The sequence below is a fragment of the Camelus ferus genome, chromosome 20 (assembly GCF_009834535.1).
Source record: "Camelus ferus isolate YT-003-E chromosome 20, BCGSAC_Cfer_1.0, whole genome shotgun sequence".
NCBI lineage: Eukaryota > Metazoa > Chordata > Mammalia > Artiodactyla > Camelidae > Camelus > Camelus ferus.
The window spans coordinates 18,534,982-18,556,882 of NC_045715.1; the positions used below are offsets into that span (position 1 = coordinate 18,534,982).

Sequence of the window (21,901 nt, forward strand, 5' to 3'; positions counted from 1 at the left end):
ACATATGTGTTTCTAACTAGTTTATGATTTGAAGAACAAATCACAATCAAAATTAGGAACTATTTTACACAACATTGCAAATCAACTATACTTCGATACAAATGTTGAAAAAAGAAAGAAATTAGAAATTATTTTAAAATAATAAAAGGATCCTGTAAGTATACTTCTAGCCATGCAGTACATTCCTTGATACGTACTATTTTTTTTATCATATGTATATTTATATTTTATGTATATACATTTTGTTTATCCATTCATCCTCTTGGGTTGCTTCTACCTTTCAGCTATTGTGAATAATGCTGCTATGAACATGGGTGTACAAATATCTGTTTGAGTCACTGCTTTCAAATATTTTGGATAGCCACCCAGAAGTGAAATTATTGGAACATATGGTAATTTTATTTTTAATTTTTCCCCAATTTTATTGAGATGTAATTGACATATAACATTATGTACGTTTTGGATATACAATGTAATGATTTGATATATGTATATATTGCAAAATGATTACCACAATAAAGTTATTAACACTTCACCAGAAGGAGTATGAAGGTGGCAAATAGCACACAGAAGGATGTTCAACATCACTAACCATTAGGAAATGCAAATTAAAATAACAATGAGGTAGCATTACTCACCTATTAAATTGGTTAAAATTAAAGATACAGACAATGTCAGTGGCCAATAAGGATGAGGAGGAACTAGAAATCTCATTCATTGGTGAGAATAAAAAATAGTACAGCCACTCTGGTAAAGAGTTTGACAATTTCTTATAAAGTTATGCACTTGCCATGTGACCCAGCAATCACACTTCTAGGAATCTATCCAAGAAAAATGAAAATTTATGTACTTTAAAGTTAATAGCTTCCCCCACCCCCAGCAGTTGCCAAAAACTGTAAACAACCCTCGTGTCCTACAACAGATGGTTGAAGAAATAAACTGATACATTTATACAAAGGAATTCTATTCAGCTGAAGAAATGTAAGAAATTTTGATGCAACAAGTTGCATAAATCTCAAGGCGTGTTCTAGTTCAAGCGAAAAAAAGCTAATCTTAAAAGGTTACATTCTATATGATTCAATTTCCATACCATTCTCAAAAAGATCAAACTATAGGAACATAAAACATACCTGTCAACTGTATGGAGTCAGGTGACTAAATATTAAGGGATAACGCAAGGGAGGTTTATGGATTGATGGAACTGTTCTGAATCCTGATTATGGTATGCATATAATTTCAGACAGCCAAATTTACTGTATGACAAAATTTTTAAATAAAATAAAACTTTCACCAACGTGTCTCTTAAGTAGTTAACTTCTAGCAGGGTCTTTTTGCCGAGCTTTGAACAGAACGAAACGTGCTCTTCTGCACCGCAAGGTACGGTGAAGCTTCTCGGAGGGAAATCTGTGTCTAGAACCTGTTTAGATTTCAACAGTAGTCGGCAGGATTCGAACCTGCGCGGGCAGACCCCAATGGATTTCTAGTCCATCGCCTTAACCTCTCGGCCACGACTACAGATACGAAAAACATCTTCTCAGATTATGAAAGGAAATGTGGTAGAGCTAAAGCTAAGACTTGTTTAGATAGAAGTGTTTGTAAAGAATTAGGCAAAAACCCTCAGGTGAATGAAAGTTTGGGGAGGGAGGCCAAACTCTCCGGCAGCCCCCGACATTTAGGAGCACTAGAATGAGAGTACTCACAATACATGTATCTTCGTTTCTAACAAAGTTCAGGTCAATTCACCTACTAGTGCCTACCTCCCTGGCGGATGAGTTGGGTTCGTGCTGGATATTGGGGGTCTCCAAAGCCGGAACCCAAATTTACTCAACACCGAGGTGGAATGAGCGTAATCCGTTTTAGGGGTAGTAGCGCCAACACTTCTGCTAGAACTTGCAGCCTCCCCGTTGAATGACACTGTGCTTAATAGGTTTCAGGGAGGGAAATGCTCCCACTGATTTGTATCTAAGGTGGAGGGAGAGGAAAATGAAAACTTCCTGTGGATCCCCTCACTCTGTGTCCCTAGGCTCCTAAATTTATACCCAAAATATTCATCTCATGGACTTTGTTTTGGATTGAGTGCTGTCTGTAGGGGTGGGGGTGGGGTGCGGTGGGGTGGTGATTCTGTGATTGGACAGTTTAAATTTAGGGTTAGGATTTAAAATCCTATCTTAGAGGAAGAAAGAATAGAGCAATGCTATAATTGTTAAAGAAGCTGTAGTCATTTTTTGGCATGTATATTGATCAAGATAAGTGGAGTTAGGGTCATGTTCGTGGTTTTAACGTCGCTTTTGTGCATGGATGGGCGTGTATTTCATGTTTGTGTTTGTGTTCAAACAAGTTTACAAAGTGATCTTAATTTTTCTTGATCTACCATTGTCACAGAATAGCCTTGACTGACATTGGTGTTCTGTGAAACTGTTTATGTTCAAAAGAACTTCAAGCTCTAGCTGATAATACCAAGTCAGCTCCCAAATGTAAGGGGCTGCTTTTATGTCTATTTTGTATTTTACTAATTTAATTGAGTATTATATCATTAGCATTCTTAGGAGCTCCCCAAATATCATTTTAGTGGTTTTGTAATGTTCCACCAGTCAGATGAAATAAGAATTAATTAAATATTCCTCCTTGTCGGACATCTTTGTAATTTCATCTGTGCTATCATTATCAATTTTTAAAAAATACCATAACTGTTTTTGTGCACCAAATGTTTTTCTTTAGTTAATGTTATTTCCCTAGAACAATGTTTTGCAAAATGAATTACTGACTCAAGTGTTATCAAGCTTAAAATGAGCTGAAATGGCTGTATTTGTTAAGTGCTATGGTATCAGGAATAAATAACATCTTGTGAAACTATAAAGAAGGGAATATTGTTCCTGTTACTCCAGGGGAAAAGAGAAGCTGGTAAAATTTAACTACAAATGAGAGTTTGGGGGATATGGGCTTGAGAAAAATTTTCTCTTGTAATCTGAAATTTTGCCGAGATTTACTTGTTTGTATCCTAGCAACAAGCCCCAGAATGGGGATTGGGAGTCTCAAGTCACTGACCTTACCACACCCATTAAAAGAAAGTTGGCTCAACATTCTCCTCTCAAGAACCGTATAATCTCTAAACACAGAATCAACCGTATTTATAATACAGCGAAATTTTGTATAGCTAGATTTACACGAACTATCTTTTGAGCTTGTCGGGACAGAGTGTAGCTAAGTCCAGCTCTTTGGAACATTTGCTGCCTAGGATTTTGCCTTTTCTTCTGCTTCGGTGGCTGCGGGCTTCCCTCAACTGGAGAGAGACCTCTTTGGAAGTTCCCACGTCCTTCACTAAGGAGCAGAGAAGTGAACTTCTTCTGAGCGGGTTGGAGACTGTCCCTGGAGACGTCTTCTCAGTTCGGAAGGGAACTGCTCAGCTCCCCACCGACTCTCAGTCGGTATCCCCCTCAAGGGAGATTTCAAATAGTCCTTTGGGCCACGGGAAGCCCAACCCAGTTTAAAGTCATCAAACGAGTCACTGGTGAGCTGTGAAAGCAAAGGCAGACCCCAATTCTTTCGAGTCCCCTTCATTACGGGTCCTACTCCCACTAGCATTTCCAAGTCTGAGCCTGCCTGGACGTGCTGCTCAGCTCGGGGCTGCCTTTACTGCTTAGACCTGAATCCACACGTCCTCAAAGATGAGAGGCTGGAGAATAAACTCTGTAGTCAAGGAAACTCAAATCTCACCATCCTCAATTGGTTCTCAACTTGCTAGAGATGAATTAAATCTTTGGGTAAGAGGCCTTGGACGAGCCTGGAAATTCTTTGTTTCGAAACCAAATGTAGACACTCTTTACACCAAACATCTGTCACACTCACTATCTCACCGTAGCCCATGCGCCTATCATGCACTTTAATAAGAGTTAAAATACTGTGGAAGGGTCAGGTAGAATGGTTTAAAGTCTTTAAATTCTTTGGAGTTTCCCTGCAGAGGTTCCCACCCGGGTGACTAGTTGTTAAGGGATAAGCCAGTTAGAGCTTTTGGTAGTTTCAACATTGGAGATGTTAATTTAGAGTGAAATTTTTAATATTCAGGAGAGCTAGTACATGGATCTACTGTCAGGAGAATACTATTGGAGAATAAAGGTGAAGAAATGGCATCCATGTGACTAGTGGCTTCAGCCTCTCAATATTCTCCTCATGCTTGGATTGAAGAGGATTGATGAATCACTGATTGTTAATAATGTCTCCATGAAGAGAGGTGGCTCTAAAATCTGTGTGTGCCAAGCCTGTTGGGAAAAACAAACTTGATTCCAAACTTTGGCTCCGATCTAACACCCATTCGTCCTTTCTGCTTTGCATTTTTGCAGATAGCCGGTTCAGAAATCACATTTTGTCCTGTACTTTTCAGAATTAGTTATTTTCATTTCTGATGCTAGGTGGAGGTCGAAGGTGGGGAGGAATTCCTTCCCTAAACCCTTTATTACTCACTAGTATGTGAGGGTGGTTGAGTGGTCTTCAGGCCCACGGCTCAGAAATTCTGATCTCCGCGAGGAAGAGTGTGCTCAATTCCCGCTTCTATTCTGGTCCTATTTGTTTCTATCATAATGCAGTAAGTTGTCACTTGGTAGGGATCGCCTGAGATTTCTTCTTTTCCCTCCACAACCCTCCTCCAGTTTCTCAGATCACATTGCTCGTGTGTTCCGCGTCAACAAACCTTGGACTCTCCCACACTTGAGTTTCACACTCAATGACTTCACCTATAACTCATCCCTTTCTGTCCGCAAACACATCAATCCACTTCACCAACAATCTAAAGGAGCCAGTGCGGCTGAACCATACCATCTCACAGAAAAGTGGCAGCAAAGAAAAGGGCGTCTTTTGCATCTCAGACCAAAGAGTCACCAAAAGAAACTTTCTCGAGCTAGAAAACCTGGGATATTTCCAAAGCTACCTGGACGCATTTAAAAGCTATAACCTTCGAGGGAGAGAGAGGGTGGCAGTAGAATTACGTTGCTCCGTAAATAATCAACAGCCTCTAGGTTCCAGCCAGAAGATGCACATCATCAGGCTCTGTGGCGCAATGGATAGCGCATTGGACTTCTAGCATCAGTATGAAGGACATTCAAAGGTTGCGGGTTCGAGTCCCGCCAGAGTCGCAGAGGTTTTTGTCACTAAGCGATAGTATCTCCGTTTCTGTATGAATTGGACGTTTTCTCCAGTTTGTGATTCCGCCGTGTCCTTACGTTTCTCACTGGTCTTAATTTCTACTTTCTGGTGTTTAACTTTGAGGAGTTTCTTGATAAGCATTCCCACGTATGTCTACAGTAATTTGGTACCCAAATAAGGGATCTATATACCCACACCCATATTTTGTGTGTATATATATGATAGCAGGAGAACAGAAAGAATCAGAAAGCCAGATAGGGGGAATTGTTGGGGCTTAAATTATACTTAAAATCGTGTGGGAAGAAAATTAGATTCGTCACTTTTAAAGTTGAGTGCCATTCTCAGTCCTTGGAGTGGCTACATATTGTAAGTAGAGCTGTTACTAGAGCCCAGGACTTCTGAATAAGAACTTTTAAGCAACCAAAAATGGGTCAGTCGATGGACACATTATACTGATGCTAATGAGAATGCGGTAATAAAGCAGAAGTAAAAATGGATATGCTTGGGGCACACTTCCTGGGGTCCACAGAGAGGGCATTCACAAGGAATGTGGTCTGTTACAACAAGAAAAAAATTGCTTAGAGCTTTTGCTCAGTTCGGGGGAATTGGTTCTAATAATGCCAAGGTACCAGACCATAACTGTACCTTATGTCACTACCTTGCATTCCTTAGGAAACCAAAATTATGAGTAAAACTAACTGATTCATAGGAGAAAAGGCCAGTGATTCTTTCCTGAAAGAAAAATGTGAGGTAATTGGACACAGTTGTGGAAGTAATGGTCCAGCTTCTGTACTAGGATGACAACACAATGTCTATGCTTCTATGGCAGAAAATTGGAAGAAGAGCAGAATGCTTGGAATTGCTTGGAGAAGAGTGGCACCCTGCAGTTTTTTAAGAAAAACCAAGAAGGGACAAATGATGGCTTCTGTGGGAGTTCAGTCAGCATATCCTCAATTTGGACAAGGCACAGCTGCCCTGGGCTTTTGAATCTTGGCCTCATTCACCACAACATGGCATCACTTGGAGAGCAATGGTTTCTTTTTCCTTCACATACTTCAGGCATTGGTACTGTGTATTTGCAGAATCCCACTCAAAACCTTTCCTCATCCTGCTCAAGCAGTGCCAAAAATGTCTGAATAAATTTTAGTGACCACTTTTTCTAGGCAAGAAAGGAACCTCTTTGGGAGGATGGAGAAAGGAAAAAGTTAGTCTATGAGAACAAGAATTAAAGCAGAGGGAAATGGCTTTGCCTAAAAAAGGTTTAATAAAAAGTTTTAAAATGTCTTTGCCCAATTCTTCATCTGGAATAGTGGATTGTCACTGACAAAAAATGAAAAAGTCCACAGAAATAACCATGAAGTGGTTAGTTTAGGCTCTATTTTCTGATCAATCATCCATAGACCAAATAGTCACCCACACAGGCCAGTTCCAAGAGCCTAGATCAGCATGGAGTAGGGTGAAGAGCCACAAAAAAATAAATATAGCACAAACACAAAAGAGAATTGACAATATGAAAAACAGAACAATCTAGAGGATAGTAGAGGAGAATGACAAAAACAGAACTAAACTTTCAAAAAGAAGTAGGTAGAAAATGATACTTAAAAAGAAAAGCAAAGGAGATCCAACATATGAATTACTAGACTCATCACGAAAATTAAATTAAAAAAAAGAACATATATTTAATAAGTAACATAAACTCTGGTAGGTAGAGCTACACTTAGAGGCAATGGGACCTGGGCAAACTTCCTTTTCTTTTTCTTCTTGTCTTTGCTAGCTTCCTTCCTTCCTTCCTTCCTTCCTTCCTTCCTTCCTTCCTTCCTTCCTTCTTTCCTTCCTTTCCCTTCCCTTCCATTCCCTTCCCTTCCTTTCTTTCCCTCTCTCTTTCTTTCTTTTTTTTGGGGGGGTGCAGGTCTTCTGTCTATAAAAACAATTTGATTTTAAAATCTCTCCTGGTTGTCCTAGTCCTTCTGTCTCTCATATCTCTCTTACTTTATGCCATTGAATATATTGCGTTCAACCTCTTCACTTCACAGCCCATAACCTTAGGCCAGCGGAGAGAAGTGATGGGAAAAGGTATGTATGAAAGAGGAAAGCTAGCAGGTGAAAGAAAAAGAAAAGAAAAAAAAAAAGAGGGTGAGGTGAGGGCAACGGAGAGGGAAAGACACGCAGGTTAAGAGGGGAAGAATACTCAAAACTTATCCTCACAGAACAGTTAAAATAATGAAAATAGAAATTTATAACCATCACCTCATATATATTTTAAGAGCTGCATATTAACACTGATATACTGGTGTAATTCCATGTAGATATTCATAAACATGTAATTTTTATCGAAAACAAGACAGAAAGAAAGAAAAGGAAAGGAGAGAGGGAAGGCAGGGAGTGAAGAGAGGAAAGACATCTAAATCGCACTGGTCTAAAACAGTTGTGGAAGTAATGGTGAACGGGTGAAATATGAGTGCTAAACGGGGGGAAAGGGTAAGATTTGGTAACGCTGCCTAGGAAGGCGGTTGTGATTCATTCATAATACTTGCAGAATTTGAGCGTGGTAAGAACAAAACACCATGTCAGAAGTGGGATTCGAACCCACGCCTCTACGGGAGACCAGAAACCCCGAGTACGGGAAGTGAAAGCTTGAGTCTGGCGCCTTAGACCACTCGGCCATCCTGACATGTTCGCGTAAGAATGGGTATAATTTGCTGTTGTAGTTAACAGCCAATAGTTCCATCTTAACTTCTGAAACACGTAGAGTAAAACACGAGCCCTGAATGGATTGCAAAACGTAAGAGGGGAAAGGACAATTTTTGGTGGAAGCTAGAGGCTGACGCTCTGGCACAAAGTTAAGGCAGCCCCAGAGCCCAGGAGCCGGAGGTATTGAGAAGATGCTCCCAATCAACCTCCCCCTAGCCCTCCCGCGCCGCGCTCCCTGCTTCCCAGGGGCCCGCCAGCCCCACGCCCCATGAAGGGCCCCATGGTGTGGGAATTTCGCAATCATATACTTCCATTAAAATAATAAACAAACCTAATTACCACCCCGCCCCTCCCAAAAGAAATCTATAGTATAGCTCCCTGGAACTTATATGAAAACCAGAGGTATTGGATCAGAGGTCACAAATGCAGTCAACCAAGTGACCTATGAGTGGTGTAAAACAAAAACTTCTTCCAAATAGGATGTCATTTATTAGATAGATCAAAGTTTGCTTTTTCACGTCTTTAAAGTGGAAAATACTGAGAGCTATGGTCACATGGTAGAAGGAAGAGACATGAACTGATCAAAAAGAAGGCGTAGAAAAATTTAGTGACATAGTATTCACTGTTTACTTGAGTATGGATCAATAAACTCTCAATATTAATGAGGCTGGCAGGGTAATCCAGCAGGGATCCCGATGGATCGAGAGTGTGTCCCATTTGCAGTACGGTTGACTTAATTTTTAAATTCCCACTCAGTTAAAATGAGTTTAAACTTAAACTCAATTTTGCTTCATTATGTAAGGAAGACGTGGAGGTGCAGAGAGTATACACCAACTGAATTTGCTTGTATAAGAGCTTGCCAAAAAGGGTCCCAAACAATTCTGAATAAAAATAGCTTCATTTTGTTCCAGCTATTCTGATCCAACCTTTCTGGGGGAGCCAGGGGTATGGCAATATTTGCTGCTTTCTTGAACTTCCCTTCCCAAGAATGTGATCTTTTGCTTTCCTATGGATAAAGCTGACTCTGTTTATTTATTTATGTGTTTATTCACTTATTTATTTAACAATGCTTATTTAATGAATACTCAGATTCTGTAGTTGGGTCTGAAGATACAGAAGTGTAGCATTGGGTGCAGGCAGGGACAACGTTAATTGAAAGTGTTGGTTTTATTCACTGTTGCAGCAAGGGAGAATGACCACCAGGGGAGAGGTGGAGTGTCTCAGAAACACAGTGTTAGAAAAAACTGATTATGTGATCTGAATGCTGATTAGGTGATTTAGGGGAGGGTTTAAGGACATATGGCTTTGCACTGGTTTTTATACTGTTAGGAGGTAGTTGGATATTGTAATAAATATTATCTAAAGGGAGAATAGACTAGAGCAAACATTGAGCTGAAATTAGTTCAGAAACAACAGTCATTTATATTAAGTGGGAGCAGGAAATATTTAGTATCCTGTGGCTTGGACAATGTCCATGTTTTATTTATGCTTAGACATGATTACGGAGTTGTTTCTGTCTTAATCTACTAGAGAGGCCTTGTCTGATAGTGATGTTCTGGGAAATCGTTGATACTCAACAAAAAACCATCAAGACTAGCAGTAAATACCAGGTCAACTACTCGATGTCCAGGGCTGCACTTCTCTATCTCATAATTAAAATATTCAGACAGCTAGATGGTGTAAAAGCCATAAAGAAACAATAAGCAAGGAAGAGATACGGGAGGTGAGGGAGATTTTTACAATGGTAAATAGTGTTATTATTGAAGGTCCCATTGAGAAGGCGGCATTTGAACAAAAGACCTGAAAGAATAAAAGGATCGAATCATGTGAATATCTGGGATAGATATTTTCAGGCACAGGGAATAGCAAGGACAAAGTTGATAAAATGGGATGAAATCTGATGTTTTTGAGTAAAGGCAAAGAAACTTATGTAGCTAGGAGAGAAATTGTGCAACATATAATCTCATTACTTCACCAGTATCCACTCTTTCCCAAATCAAGATTATTACCACTTCCTGCCTACTACTCCATCCCTAGTCTTCACCTGATTTCATTCCAGCCTTTCTTTCACCTCTGATTTTTATCTTATCAATGATCTTGAGAGTCAAGTTGCATGAAGCTCAGAGATAGAATGAGAGTGTTTATTTTATACATTACTTGGACATTGGGGGGGGGGGGATCCTGCAGGTGTGATGGTTAGTTTTTCAGATCAAGTCCAAGTGATCTCTGATCCACGTTTAGTAATATCTAAATGTTATTCCTTGGGCATATAATTGTCATATTATGTTTAGTTCCTGAAATTCTGTGTGTAACTTATATTTTTAAAAATGACATTTACACATACATTATTTCATAATAGTTAGTATGATGGGTACTGTATGACTTTTATGCATTACTTTTTTTTCATATTTGGTCAGGATTGCATTTGTATTCATAGAAAAAACAATAAATAATATCTTAAATGACAGAAGGGTTATTGACTCAGAAATAAGGAGTCCTGGGTTAGACAGTCCTCACAGAACCAAGTGCTTCCTATCTTCCTCTTCTACCACTTACGTTTCTGAATTTTGTCCCCATGATCTCTCTACAGGTGCCCCCAAAGTATCTCTTGAGCCAGTAAACACTGAATGAACAACGAGCAAAATTTCCTTAACAGGCAAGTTATTCCTGTCTTTGAATGAATTGACCCTCAAGATAAAACATAGAGGAGAAAATTAGAGAAGGCTTTGGATTTTCCCCCATAACTCTGAAGAACCCAGACATCCCATTTCTGAAACTGCGGGGAAAATATTGAAGGGGGCAACCGGATTTGACTCCCCTGCATTGTGTCAAAGTTATAAACTTCATCTGCTTTCTCTATCTTTTCATTCTCTTGAGGATTCTCCTCAGTTACCTCGATTGTTCCTAAAAATGGTCATCTCTTCTGGGTTCACCCACAGGTTAGTGAGGGATCCTGCAGGTCTGCTCTTCAAACAAATCTGAAGAGTAAATGTCATCTCCGAGGGTCCTTCTGGTCAGATGGGCGAATATCCTTCGGCAATAATTTTCATTCTTCCAGCAATTAAAAAGTGTGCTTAATGAATGTATAGTGCAGAGTTTAAACGATCTGCTTGGTGAGTAAATGACCCAAGTGATCGAACTACACTTTTGGAAAACCCCAGTTGTTCCTGAACCCAGGAATTGTTCCAGCTTTTCCTGGGAATCGAAATTGCCAATGGGGTTTACTTATTTATAGGATGAATTAACCCTCAAAGGGAGGGCCTGGATAGCTCAGTCGGTAGAGCATCAGACTTTTAATCTGAGGGTCCAGGGTTCAAGTCCCTGTTCAGGCGACATGCTATGCTTTCTTCCTGTTTGTTTGGGTTTTTTTTTGTTTGTTTGTTTTGTTTTGTTTTTTTCTTAGCCACAAATGGAAAAGAAACCCTGCACTTTGGAAAAGAGCAGGGCACTGAGTTCTTTTATGAACTTGAAGAGAGGATGTGTCTTATTTAGTAAAGATTGGAGTAAGCAAGGAGAAACCTCAGGAGAATCAAAAGGTAGGAATGGAGGGGGAGGGTGTAGCTCAACGGTAGAGTGCTCACTTAGCATGCATGACATCCTGGGTTCAATCCCCAGTACCCCCATTGAAATGAATAAACCTAATTACTCTACCCTTCAAAAAAGAGACAGGGGATTCAAGCGTGTTGCCCCATTCGTAGTTCTTTCTATATTTTCATAACTGGGGTTTCATAGGTTCTTCGGAGTCTACCCAGGGTCTTCAGAGTCAGAGACAAAAGAGAGGGTGACAACCACTTAAAAGAATTTCCTTAATTGGAGAAGGCCATCTCCTTCAGAATCTCCTTTCTCAGTTTTCAGCTTGCGCCCTGCTGTCACCTTCCTCCTCCTTTTCCCCACCTCTCCTCAGCACCCCCTCCTCCTTTTCCCTCTTCTCTGCTTTCTTCTCTATTATTTCTGATTTGCCACGTAAGCTTTTCCTTTCTGATTTATAAAGACCAAGTGGAACCACTAATGCCCTGCCGGAGATTCCACAGTATTCCGAGTCCTCCTTGAAGATGTTTCACCACATCATATCTTGAGCTCCATTTCATTCGACAGGAATAGCCTGGTCCTTTGAACAAGTAATATTCACAGCCACAGTCACATTCACATTTTTGAGCACCTTTGCAGAAGAGGGAAGGAAGTATTGAGGCAGACAGAGACAGACAACAAAAGATCTGGTGATGTTCCCACAATAATGTCAGTTTTTAGAACACTGAGAGTAATGAAAGTTCAGATTCTTGGAACAGGACAAGAAATGGAGAGCAATGTGTTTGACTGTGTTTATATAAGCTCCGGAGGGTCTATTCATTCTTCTGAGATTATCGGTCCATGGTCTTCTTCTTGGAATGCAGCTTTTGGGTTAAAGGATGATGTATAGGGAGTGGAGAGTGTTAGGGGCTGTTTAGCACAAAAGTAGTTGGGCAAGTTAAACATAGATGAGGGCTTGCCAAGTCAGAGTGAATGAGCAAAAAGTTTTAGCATCAGGAAACCATTTAGTTAGTTTCCTACACTTTCATTTGTACAGTGGTCATGTAATAGAATAATCCTGGTTTTAGGCAATGCTCATTGACATATTTAGGAAGAAAGTAACAAGGTTTATGTGATGTACTTTAAATGATCCAGAAAAAAATATGATACACTAGAGAAAATGACAAAAACAAATGGGATAAAATGTTAAGACAAGGCGAATCTGGGTAAAGGGTGTTCCCTATTGTATTTTTATTTTTGCAATCTTTTTAAGTTTGAAATTATTTCCAAATAAAAAATTTAGAAGTCCATTTTACTAAACATAATTGTGTAAATATCAAGAATCATCAGACTTTAAAAGTTTTGCTTACAAGTTCAGCAATTTTTTACAAGTATTTGTCCAAATTTCAAAATATCCAAGTATAAAATATCCAAGTATATCCACATTGTATATATTTAGATGTACTGTATAACTTACATTAGCTAATACCTAATAACTTCAATGTTAATTATCATGCACTTCTTTTTTGACCAACACTATAGGTTTTCATTTTTACATTTAAAAATTAAAGTACTTTAGCAAATTAGAGCTATGGAGGGTGTCAGTGCGAATGTCCGTATTTTTACATGAATTGAAACATACTATCCCCACTGCACACTTTGGCATTCTGCGGTGACTACATGATTTGGAGGAGAAACAAAGTTACTTTTGTTGTTGCTATGTAATGGGTAGTAACAATATGATCTGTGTTAGATCACTAGCAGGTTTCTTTTTTTTTTTTTAACGCTATACAAATAGTTTAAATTTTATATTAAATACAATAAAAATTTGAATATGTTAATAACACAATCAGAGTAACTAATGACAGAGAAATGACCAGTGGCTCCCAAACTTTGAGGCATAATGAAATCACTTAGGCATTTTTAAAAAACCTACTGAAGCCTGACTCCCACCCCCAAGACATTCTAATTTAACGAGGACAGGGTGCTACTCCTCCAACAGGTATTTTAAAAGCTCAGAGGCTATAAAAGTGCATCAAAATTTGGGGACCATTGAAAGCTTTCCAAGGGCTGTTCCTGCGCAAGCAACGTCTCCGTCACCTCAAACAGTCGATAAATGAAAATTCTATTTCAAGATCCTGGAATATTTCCAGAGCCAAATGGGTACATTTTGAATCCCCATGCCCTCGGTGACTTTTCCCAGAGAGAAGGCGGCCGTGGATTTCCATCAGAAGACCGTTGCTTGCCTGGTGAACGCATTGATAAACCAACATGGAGGAATTCGACTTAAAACAATACAACAAAAAGAGATAGAAGCAGAAAGATTACCCACAAGATAACAACAACAAAAAAAAGGCAGAAGGGATTTCCTAGGTAAAAATCCAGAACGCAGTCTCCCCGTCGGGGAATCGAACCCCGGTCTCCCGCGTGACAGGCGGGGATACTCACCACTATACTAACGAGGAATGTGCCATCGTGTGTTTAAAAGTATTTCTATTGGAGAGCCATTTACAGGTCGGGTCCTGAACTTTTTCTGGGTATTGAATTCCTGGGAATTTCATAGATCTTCATAAAAAGAATCTGCTGTAAGATTCTATAAGATAGAATTCCCCATGTTACTTCGAAAGTCTATTGACGACAGCACAAAATATTATAACATTATCATAAACAGTTTTATCACTAATAGCAAAGAAGTGTTCATTAATAGCAAGAAATGCATTAAACTTAAAAAACAAAACAAAAAAAAACTTCCTTCGCTCAAATAACTCACTTTCCTCTTTATCTCAAGTGTATTCATTGTTTCAGATTTACTTCAAGGATTGCCTTCCCCTGGGATTTTTTCTCACACCAATGTGAGTTTCTAAGAACTTAATAAACTGTTGTAAAACTGTATGTAAGCACATAGGGCACTATAATAGCAAGGACAATTTTACTAAAAATAAGGAGAAAATTGCCAACAAGCTTGCAGAACTTATTATCTGGCTTAATGTCTAATCATACTAGATGATAGAGAGGGATAGCCCTCCCAGATATTAAAACATACTCAAGACATCTATAATCAAAACATAGTGGTGCTCATAAATGAATAGACAAACAGATCAGTGTAATGGAATACAAAGTCCAAATCACAGAAGAATATTTAATATATGATTAAGAATGCATTTCAAACCACAGGTACAAAGACAGACATTTTGATAAATAGCTCAGGAACAATGTGCTAGCCAATTAGAAACAGCTAAAATGAAATTCAAACCTCATGCCTTATCCAAGAATAAACTCCAAATGGATCAATAATCTGAATGTAAACATTGAAGACTAGCAAGCATTAGCAAGAATCACATGTGAATTCCCTTGTAACCTGGATGTAGGAAGAATTTTTTAATTTTGACTTAAAATTCAAATACTATTTAAAATTTTGATATATTTAAGTACCTAGAGATGTTTACATTACAAAAAAAGTAAACAAACTCTAAGGACAACTCATAAATGGATTTGGACGAATGTAAGAGGAGGGAGTATCTGCAATTTATATCACAGATAAAGGGTTACTATCTCTAAAATAGAAGAATAAAACTATTTAGCTATTAATGAATCATTAACAATAGAAAGAAAAGGCCACAACTTTATCGTAAAATAGGCAAAAAGCAGTAATAGATAATGTTTAAAAGATATTTAAAATGGCCCTTATATGTACGTCCAAACTTTCTAACAGATAAAGAAATGCAAATGGAAACAAAACTGAGATACCATTTTTCTTTTTTTCTTAACATTTTTTATTGATTTATAATCATTTTACAATGTTGTGTCAAATTCCAGTGTTCAGCACAATTTTTCAGTTATTCATGGACATATACACACTCATTGGCACATTTTTTTCTCTGTGAGTTATCATAACATTTTGTGTATATTTCCCTGTGCTATACAGTGTAATCTTGTTTATCTATTCTACAGTTTTGAAATCCCAGTCTATCCCTTCCCACCCTCCACCCCCCTGGCAACCACAAGTCTGTATTCTCTGTCTGTGAGTCTATTTCTGTCCTGTATTTATGCTTTGTTTTTGTTTGTTTGTTTTTTTGTTTTTGTTTTTTAGATTCCACATAAGAGTGATCTCATATGGTATTTTTCTTTTTCTTTCTGGCTTACTTCACTTAGAATGACATTCTCCAGGAGCATCCATGTTGCTGCAAATGGCATTATGTTGTCAGTTTTTATGGCTGAGTAGTATTCCATTGTATAAATATACCACCTCTTCTTTATCCAGTCACCTGTTGATGGACATTTAGGCTGTTTCCATGTTTTGGCTATTGTAAATAGTGCTGCTATGAACATTGGGGTGCAGGTGTCATCCTGAAGTAGATTTCCTTCTGGATACAAGCCCAGGAGTGGGATTCCTGGGTCATATGGTAAGTCTATTCCTAGTCTTTTGAGGAATCTCCACATTGTTTTCCATAGTGGCTGCACCAAACTGCATTCCCACCAGCAGTGTAGGAGGGTTCCCCTTTCTCCACAGCCTCTCCAGCATTTGTCATTTGTGGATTTTTGAATGACGGCCATTCTGACTGGTGTGAGGTGATACCTCATTGTAGTTTTGATTTGCATTTCTCTGATAATTAGTGATATTGAGCATTTTTTCATGTGCTTTTTGATCATTTGTATGTCTTCCTTGGAGAATTGCTTGTTTAGGTCTTCTGCCCATTTTTGGATTGGGTTGTTTATTTTTTTCTTATTGAGTTGTATGAGCTGCTTATATATTCTGGAGATCAAGCCTTTGTCAGTTTCACTTGCAAAAATTTTCTCCCATTCCGTAGGTTTTCTTCTTGTTTTACTTCTGGTTTCCTTTGCTGTGCAGAAGCTTGTAAGTTTCATTAGGTCCCATTTGTTTATTCTTGCTTTTATTTCTTCTAGGAGAAAATTTTTGAAATGTATGTCAGATAATGTTTTGCCTATGTTTTCCTCTAGGAGGTTTATTTTATCTTGTCTTATGTTTAAGTCTTTAATCCATTTTGAGTTGATTTTTGTATATGGTGTAAGGGAGTGTTCTAGCTTCATTGTTTTACATGCTGCTGTCCAGTTTTCCCAACACCATTTGCTGAAGAGACTGTCTTTATTCCATTGTATATTCTTGCCTCCTTTGTCGAAGATGAATTGACCAAAAGTTTGTGGGTTCATTTCTGGGCTCTCTATTCTGTTCCATTGGTCTATATGTCTGTTTTGGTACCAATACCATGCTGTCTTGATGACTGTAGCTCTATAGTATTGTCTGAAGTCTGGGAGAGTTATTCCTCCAGCCTCTTTCTTTCTCTTCAGTAAAGCTTTGGCAATTCTAGGTCTTTGATGGTTCCATATAAATTTTATTATGATTTGTTCTAGTTCTGTGAAATATGTCCTGGGTAATTTGATAGGGATTGCATTAAATCTGTAGATTGCCTTGGGCAGTGTGACCATTTTAACAATATTGATTCTTCCAATCCAAGAGCATGGAATATCTTTCCATTTTTTAAAGTCTTCTTTAATTTCCTTCATCAGTGGTTTATAGTTTTCTGTGTATAATTCTTTCACCTCCTTGGTTAGATTTATTCCCAGATATTTTATTACTTTGGGTGCTATTTTAAAGGGGATTGTTTCTTTACTTTCTTTTTCTGTTGATTTATCGTTAGTGTAAAGAAATGCAACTGATTTTTGAACGTTAATTTTGTAACCTGCTACCTTGCTGAATTCTTCAATCAGCTCTAGTAGCTTTTGTGTGGACCTTTTAGGGTTTTCTATATATAGTAACATGTCATCAGCATATAATGACACTTTTACCTCTTCTTTTCCAATTTGGATCCCTTTTATTTTCTTCTCTTGCCTGACTGCTGTGGCTAGGATTTCCAGGACTATGTTGAATAGGAGTGGTGATAGTGGGCATCCTTGTCTTGTCCCAGATTTTAGTGGGAAGCTTTTGAGTTTTTCACCGTTGAGTACTATGCTGGCTGTAGGTTTGTCATATATAGTTTTTATTATGTTGAGATATGTTCCCTCTATACCCACTTTGGCGAGAGTTTTTATCATAAATGGGTGTTGAATTTTATCAAATGCTTTTTCTGCATCGATTGAGATGATCATGTGGTTTTTGTCCTTTCTCTTGTTGATATGATGTATTACATTGATTGATTTGTGTATGTTGAACCAGCCTTGTGTCCCTGGGATGAACCCCACTTGGTCATGATGTATAATCTTTTTTATGTGTTGTTGGATTCTATTTGCTAAAATTTTGGTGAGGATTTTGGCATCTATGTTCATCAGTGATATTGGCCTATAATTCTCTTTTTTTGTAGTGTCTTTGCCTGGTTTTAGCATCAGGGTGATGGTGGCTTCATAGAATGAGTTTGGGAGTATTCCCTCCTTTTCAATCGTCTGGAAGAGTTTGAGAAGGATTGTATAAGTTCTTCTTTGTATGTTTGGTAGAATTCCCCGGTGAAGCCGAGATACCATTTTTCTGCCATCAGATTTGCAAAATTTAAAAAGTATGTCAAGGCTATGGGGAACAGGCATTCGTTTTTATTGCTTGTGGGAATGCAAATTGATACAACCTTTATGGAGGGAAATTTGGCTATATGTAACAGAATTACATATACATTCATCATTTCACCCAACAATCCCAATTCTAACATTTTACCCTGAAAATCTGTCTCCAACAAAATGAAAATATTCATGCTCATTTATTTGTTGCAGCATTGCTTGTAATTGCAAACACCCCAAGTGCTTAAACATAAGAAAATGGTTAAAAAGATTGTTACTTCTACACAATGGAGCACTTCTGCAGCTGTTGGGGGGAAAAAAAAAGAACCGAGAAGATCTCTAAGAACTGACATGGAGTGACTTCTAAAATATATTGCTAAGTTGTTTTTTTTTTTTTAAGTGCAAACAATATCTATAGCATACCACCTTTAGACTAAGAAAGAAGAGGAAAAAAATTTAAATATGTATTTGATTGTTTATTCAAAAAGAGATAGAGGAAGGATAAACCAGAAACTGGTGAGACTGTTTACCTATAGAAGGAAGGTGGGAATGAGTTGAGAAAGATGGAGGGAAGGAAAGGGAAAGAATCAATGAGGAGAGTGACATTTCTTTGAGTATGTATTTTGAGGACATATCATAAGACTAAAAACAAAAAAATTTTTAACAAACATTGAATTCTCAGAAACTTTGTTTCACAGTGCCATGTGTGGGGCCAACTGGTGTCCTTTGAAATCCAATGAACCCTGTTCCTGGGCTTGTAGATGTCTGCATGTGATCCCTCAACAGATAAAGTACATTCTTTACTGGGAGTGTTTGCCCTAACAAACTAATAGCCCTAGGTAATGCCTAATCGCATAATAGCTCAGGCTAGTTCGTTTCAGCGCATGTCTCCACCTTATCAGAGGCATATTCCACCACCCTTCATGGACCCTAAACTTCTTTCCTCACCTACAGCTAATTACAACTTGTGCGGTACCTGATGTAACCCTCCCTAATAAAAAGTGCTCACACAGGTACCTCTCGTCTGTGTGGCAAGTTGTTGTCTATGACAGCGTAACCTAATAAACTCCTTCTCTATTTTCATTGTCTTTGGTAAATTCTTTTACCACCTGAGACAATGGTCCTTCTTGTCCCCCAACACCGTGGTTTAACACACTGCCCACAGAAACCATGCACTAGAAGCCCATGATCCGGGTCTTTAACCATAATATGAATCCCATGATCATAGCCAGAGACTTTTTAAGTGTAAACACAAAAAGGACAGTTAAGACAATTTTAAAATGTGTTTGAATATGGGTTTTTCAACCAGGGGCTTTTGCAAAGTGGCACAAATTTTCTAAGTAAGAAGAAATGGTCCAAATAGTTGAGTACTTCAGAGACAAATTATTCAAAGTCATTGCTGTCTTACATTCTAATTGGGTCCACCCAAATTGCTTCCCTCCACTTCCAGATTAATGAATCGTTTCAAAGGAATTTTAAAATGCCTTACTTCTCAATAATTTCGTCACTAGTTTATTTTTATATGATGCTCATTTCCAATTCCTCTTAGAAACTTGGGGAAATGTTTCTGTTATTATTGGGAAAGAAAAATTAATGAAAAATTAGAACATAAACTACTTTAGTATCTGCGTTGGCTACTAAGGCTCCCCCCACACTCCCACTTTCAGAGGCATTCTTAAATAGGCTCTGTTACCTAGATTTAAGTAAGAAAGAAGGATGCATTGCCTGAACAGGGACTTGAACCCTGGACCCTCAGATTAAAAGTCTGATGCTCTACCGACTGAGCTACCCAGGCTCTATAAGAGAGATTATAATCCAGTATATAAAATGACTAGAACAGCATAAATGCTAGTGATAGTTATGATTTTGGAGATTACTAGGGTCTTCCAGAGGCACTAATTTCGTGCCCCTGTCCCCGTGCTGCTACTGACCTAGACTGTATTGAGCATTCCATTTAACCTCCAAATTGTTTCCTTCTTGCACAGATGATTATCATGCAGCATTTATTGCGGGGAGCGGGGTGGGGGGCGGGAAATCATGTTCAGAGTATGGGTGGGATCCACTGGGGAGGGAATATTCCAGCAGTTAATGATGCCAGACAGCCCTTAGAGGCCTCACCTACTCGTTAGAAGAGGCTTTAGAGAGGGCGAGCAGGCTGCTTCATCAATTTACCGAGTACCCATTTCACTAATGACTTCAGTAAGTGGGAAGACCTTCAGGAGAATCAGAAATTGGGTAAAGAATGACAATTATGACACAAGGAAGAGGTTCATTTCCCGTTGTTTCCTCCAGTGTTTTCTTTCAGAGTTGAGGTTTCCTGGAATTTTAATGCCAGAGCAAGAAACAAACATTACACCCACTTCGAAGTGGGGCTTCCGTCCAGGCAACTAACTCCCTGAAACCCCACTTCTCCAGAATTTTTGCACATTTCATTTTTCAGCACGCCCACTTTTCCTCACCATTCCTCCATACTCCCTTTCTTCATCCTTTCCCCAATCTCCTTTTCCGCTCTTCTCTCTGCTTCGTCTCTCCAACCTCCCATTTGCCAATTTGGGGAGTCCACATTTATCCCTGTCCTATTTTACTTTTCAACTCCACATTTTGTTTTGCTCTCCATTTTATTTAAAGACAGTAAGGACCATGCAGATGAAACAGCATTCGCTGCATGTCTCGGTAGGTCTTCATTCAAGACACATTTCTGATATAGGGTGATTTTCATCAATATCCAAAAGAAAACAAGAAACGTAAATCAATAGTGTCACTGTTATGAGTGCTTCAAATTGCTTGTCTTTGTCTGTTGTTCTTGTGGGAAACTTGGAAATTAATCTTGGAAATTAATGAAGAGAACAACGTGTGTTGGCCCAACGTTGTGGGGAGAAAAGAGCGACTTTAGCAGAGGATGGTTTCGATCCATCGACCTCTGGGTTATGGGCCCAGCACGCTCCCGCTGCGCCACTCTGCTCCTACTTTTTTGGGATCTTCTTGCATCTTATTGCCTTATTAATGTGTAAACATTTTAAAAGTACGTTCAAGTCTATCAATCCGCCCTCTCTTCTTTTTCCCTCTCAACTTTTCTAACACCTCCGTCTTTCATTCTGAGTCTACTCCACCAGGATCGCTGCCAACAAGCAAATCTCTTAGGCGTCTGCGCCTTTGAAACTTACTTAGGAAAACGAAAGCTCTGAAAGCCTTTCTTAGGGACCCAATATTCAACCCGCTAGGGTCTCCCATCGTGATTTCTAAGGATGGATTTAGAACTCAGGCTTTTTTTTCCCGCCTGCTCCCCTCACCGCGCGCTTACGGACTCTGAAGTTGGGAAGCCTTGGCTTCTCCGCGTCAATGGCAAGGCCGAGGACAGGGTAGGCGCACTGCACGGTCATGCCCCTGGAGAAACTGAAGACGTGGCGGAAGAGAAGGAAAAGCAAATACTTTTGAGAACCATCATTCGCAGTGTTGAGGAAGACGTGGAGACTGCACACCAACTCACACGAGTTCAGTGCTCTGTTTCCTCCACCACGAGGAGATTTCCTTCACAAGATTGTAGCGGACATTTCTATTAACATGACTAAAAGAGAGAGAGAGAGAGTGTGTGTGTGTGTGTGTGTTGACCACTTGGTCTATGGACGTTGGATCAGAAAACAGAGGCTCAGATCGCTTTCTAGTTATGTCTGTGGACCCGTTTTTGTCAGAGAAGCCTGATTCTTCTAGGCAAGGAATTCTCCAAAGCCATTTTAAAACTTCCATCTCTTTATTTCTTAGGTAACACCCTTTCCCTCAACTTCTTTTTGTTGCTCTCACCAATTCTCTCTTCTTTCTCCCACCTTCCAAGGATGCTCCTAGAGCATCCTTGAAAAAGCAACTACCTCTTACTCAGAAGTATTTGAAGCCTTCTCTCAGTTTGCACAGGTCATTTTTCTTTTCCTCTCTAGGCACTTGGCCTTACAGTTATTAAAGCCCAAGGTGATCTTCCCTGGCTGGAATTTTTGTTCACACCTGAGCCCACAGCCACCTGCAGCCTCCTTATTCAAAACCAGACTCTTATTTTCAGCTTCATGGTTATATGCCA

At 39.0% G+C, this 21,901-nt stretch overlaps 7 non-coding genes across 7 annotated transcripts; 2 read left to right on the forward strand and 5 right to left on the reverse strand.

Annotated features, from left to right (window-relative positions):
- Positions 1-1,433: 1,433 nt before the first annotated feature.
- On the reverse strand, positions 1,434-1,515 carry TRNAS-AGA. The gene has a single exon. It is a non-coding gene; the product is annotated as a tRNA-Ser (tRNA).
- A 3,521-nt stretch (positions 1,516-5,036) lies between these two features.
- TRNAR-UCU lies at positions 5,037-5,126 on the forward strand. Its single transcript is given in 2 exon segments — positions 5,037-5,073; positions 5,091-5,126. It is a non-coding gene; the product is annotated as a tRNA-Arg (tRNA).
- Positions 5,127-7,701: 2,575 nt separating this feature from the next.
- On the reverse strand, positions 7,702-7,807 carry TRNAL-CAA. The gene is made up of 2 exons: positions 7,770-7,807; positions 7,702-7,746 (listed from the first exon to the last, which is right to left on the reverse strand). It is a non-coding gene; the product is annotated as a tRNA-Leu (tRNA).
- A 3,279-nt stretch (positions 7,808-11,086) lies between these two features.
- Positions 11,087-11,159, forward strand: TRNAK-UUU. Its single transcript has one exon. It is a non-coding gene; the product is annotated as a tRNA-Lys (tRNA).
- Positions 11,160-13,727: 2,568 nt separating this feature from the next.
- Positions 13,728-13,799, reverse strand: TRNAD-GUC. The gene has a single exon. It is a non-coding gene; the product is annotated as a tRNA-Asp (tRNA).
- Positions 13,800-19,557: 5,758 nt separating this feature from the next.
- On the reverse strand, positions 19,558-19,630 carry TRNAK-UUU. Its single transcript has one exon. It is a non-coding gene; the product is annotated as a tRNA-Lys (tRNA).
- Positions 19,631-20,725: 1,095 nt separating this feature from the next.
- Positions 20,726-20,797, reverse strand: TRNAM-CAU. The gene has a single exon. It is a non-coding gene; the product is annotated as a tRNA-Met (tRNA).
- Between the last annotated feature and the right edge of the window lie 1,104 nt (positions 20,798-21,901).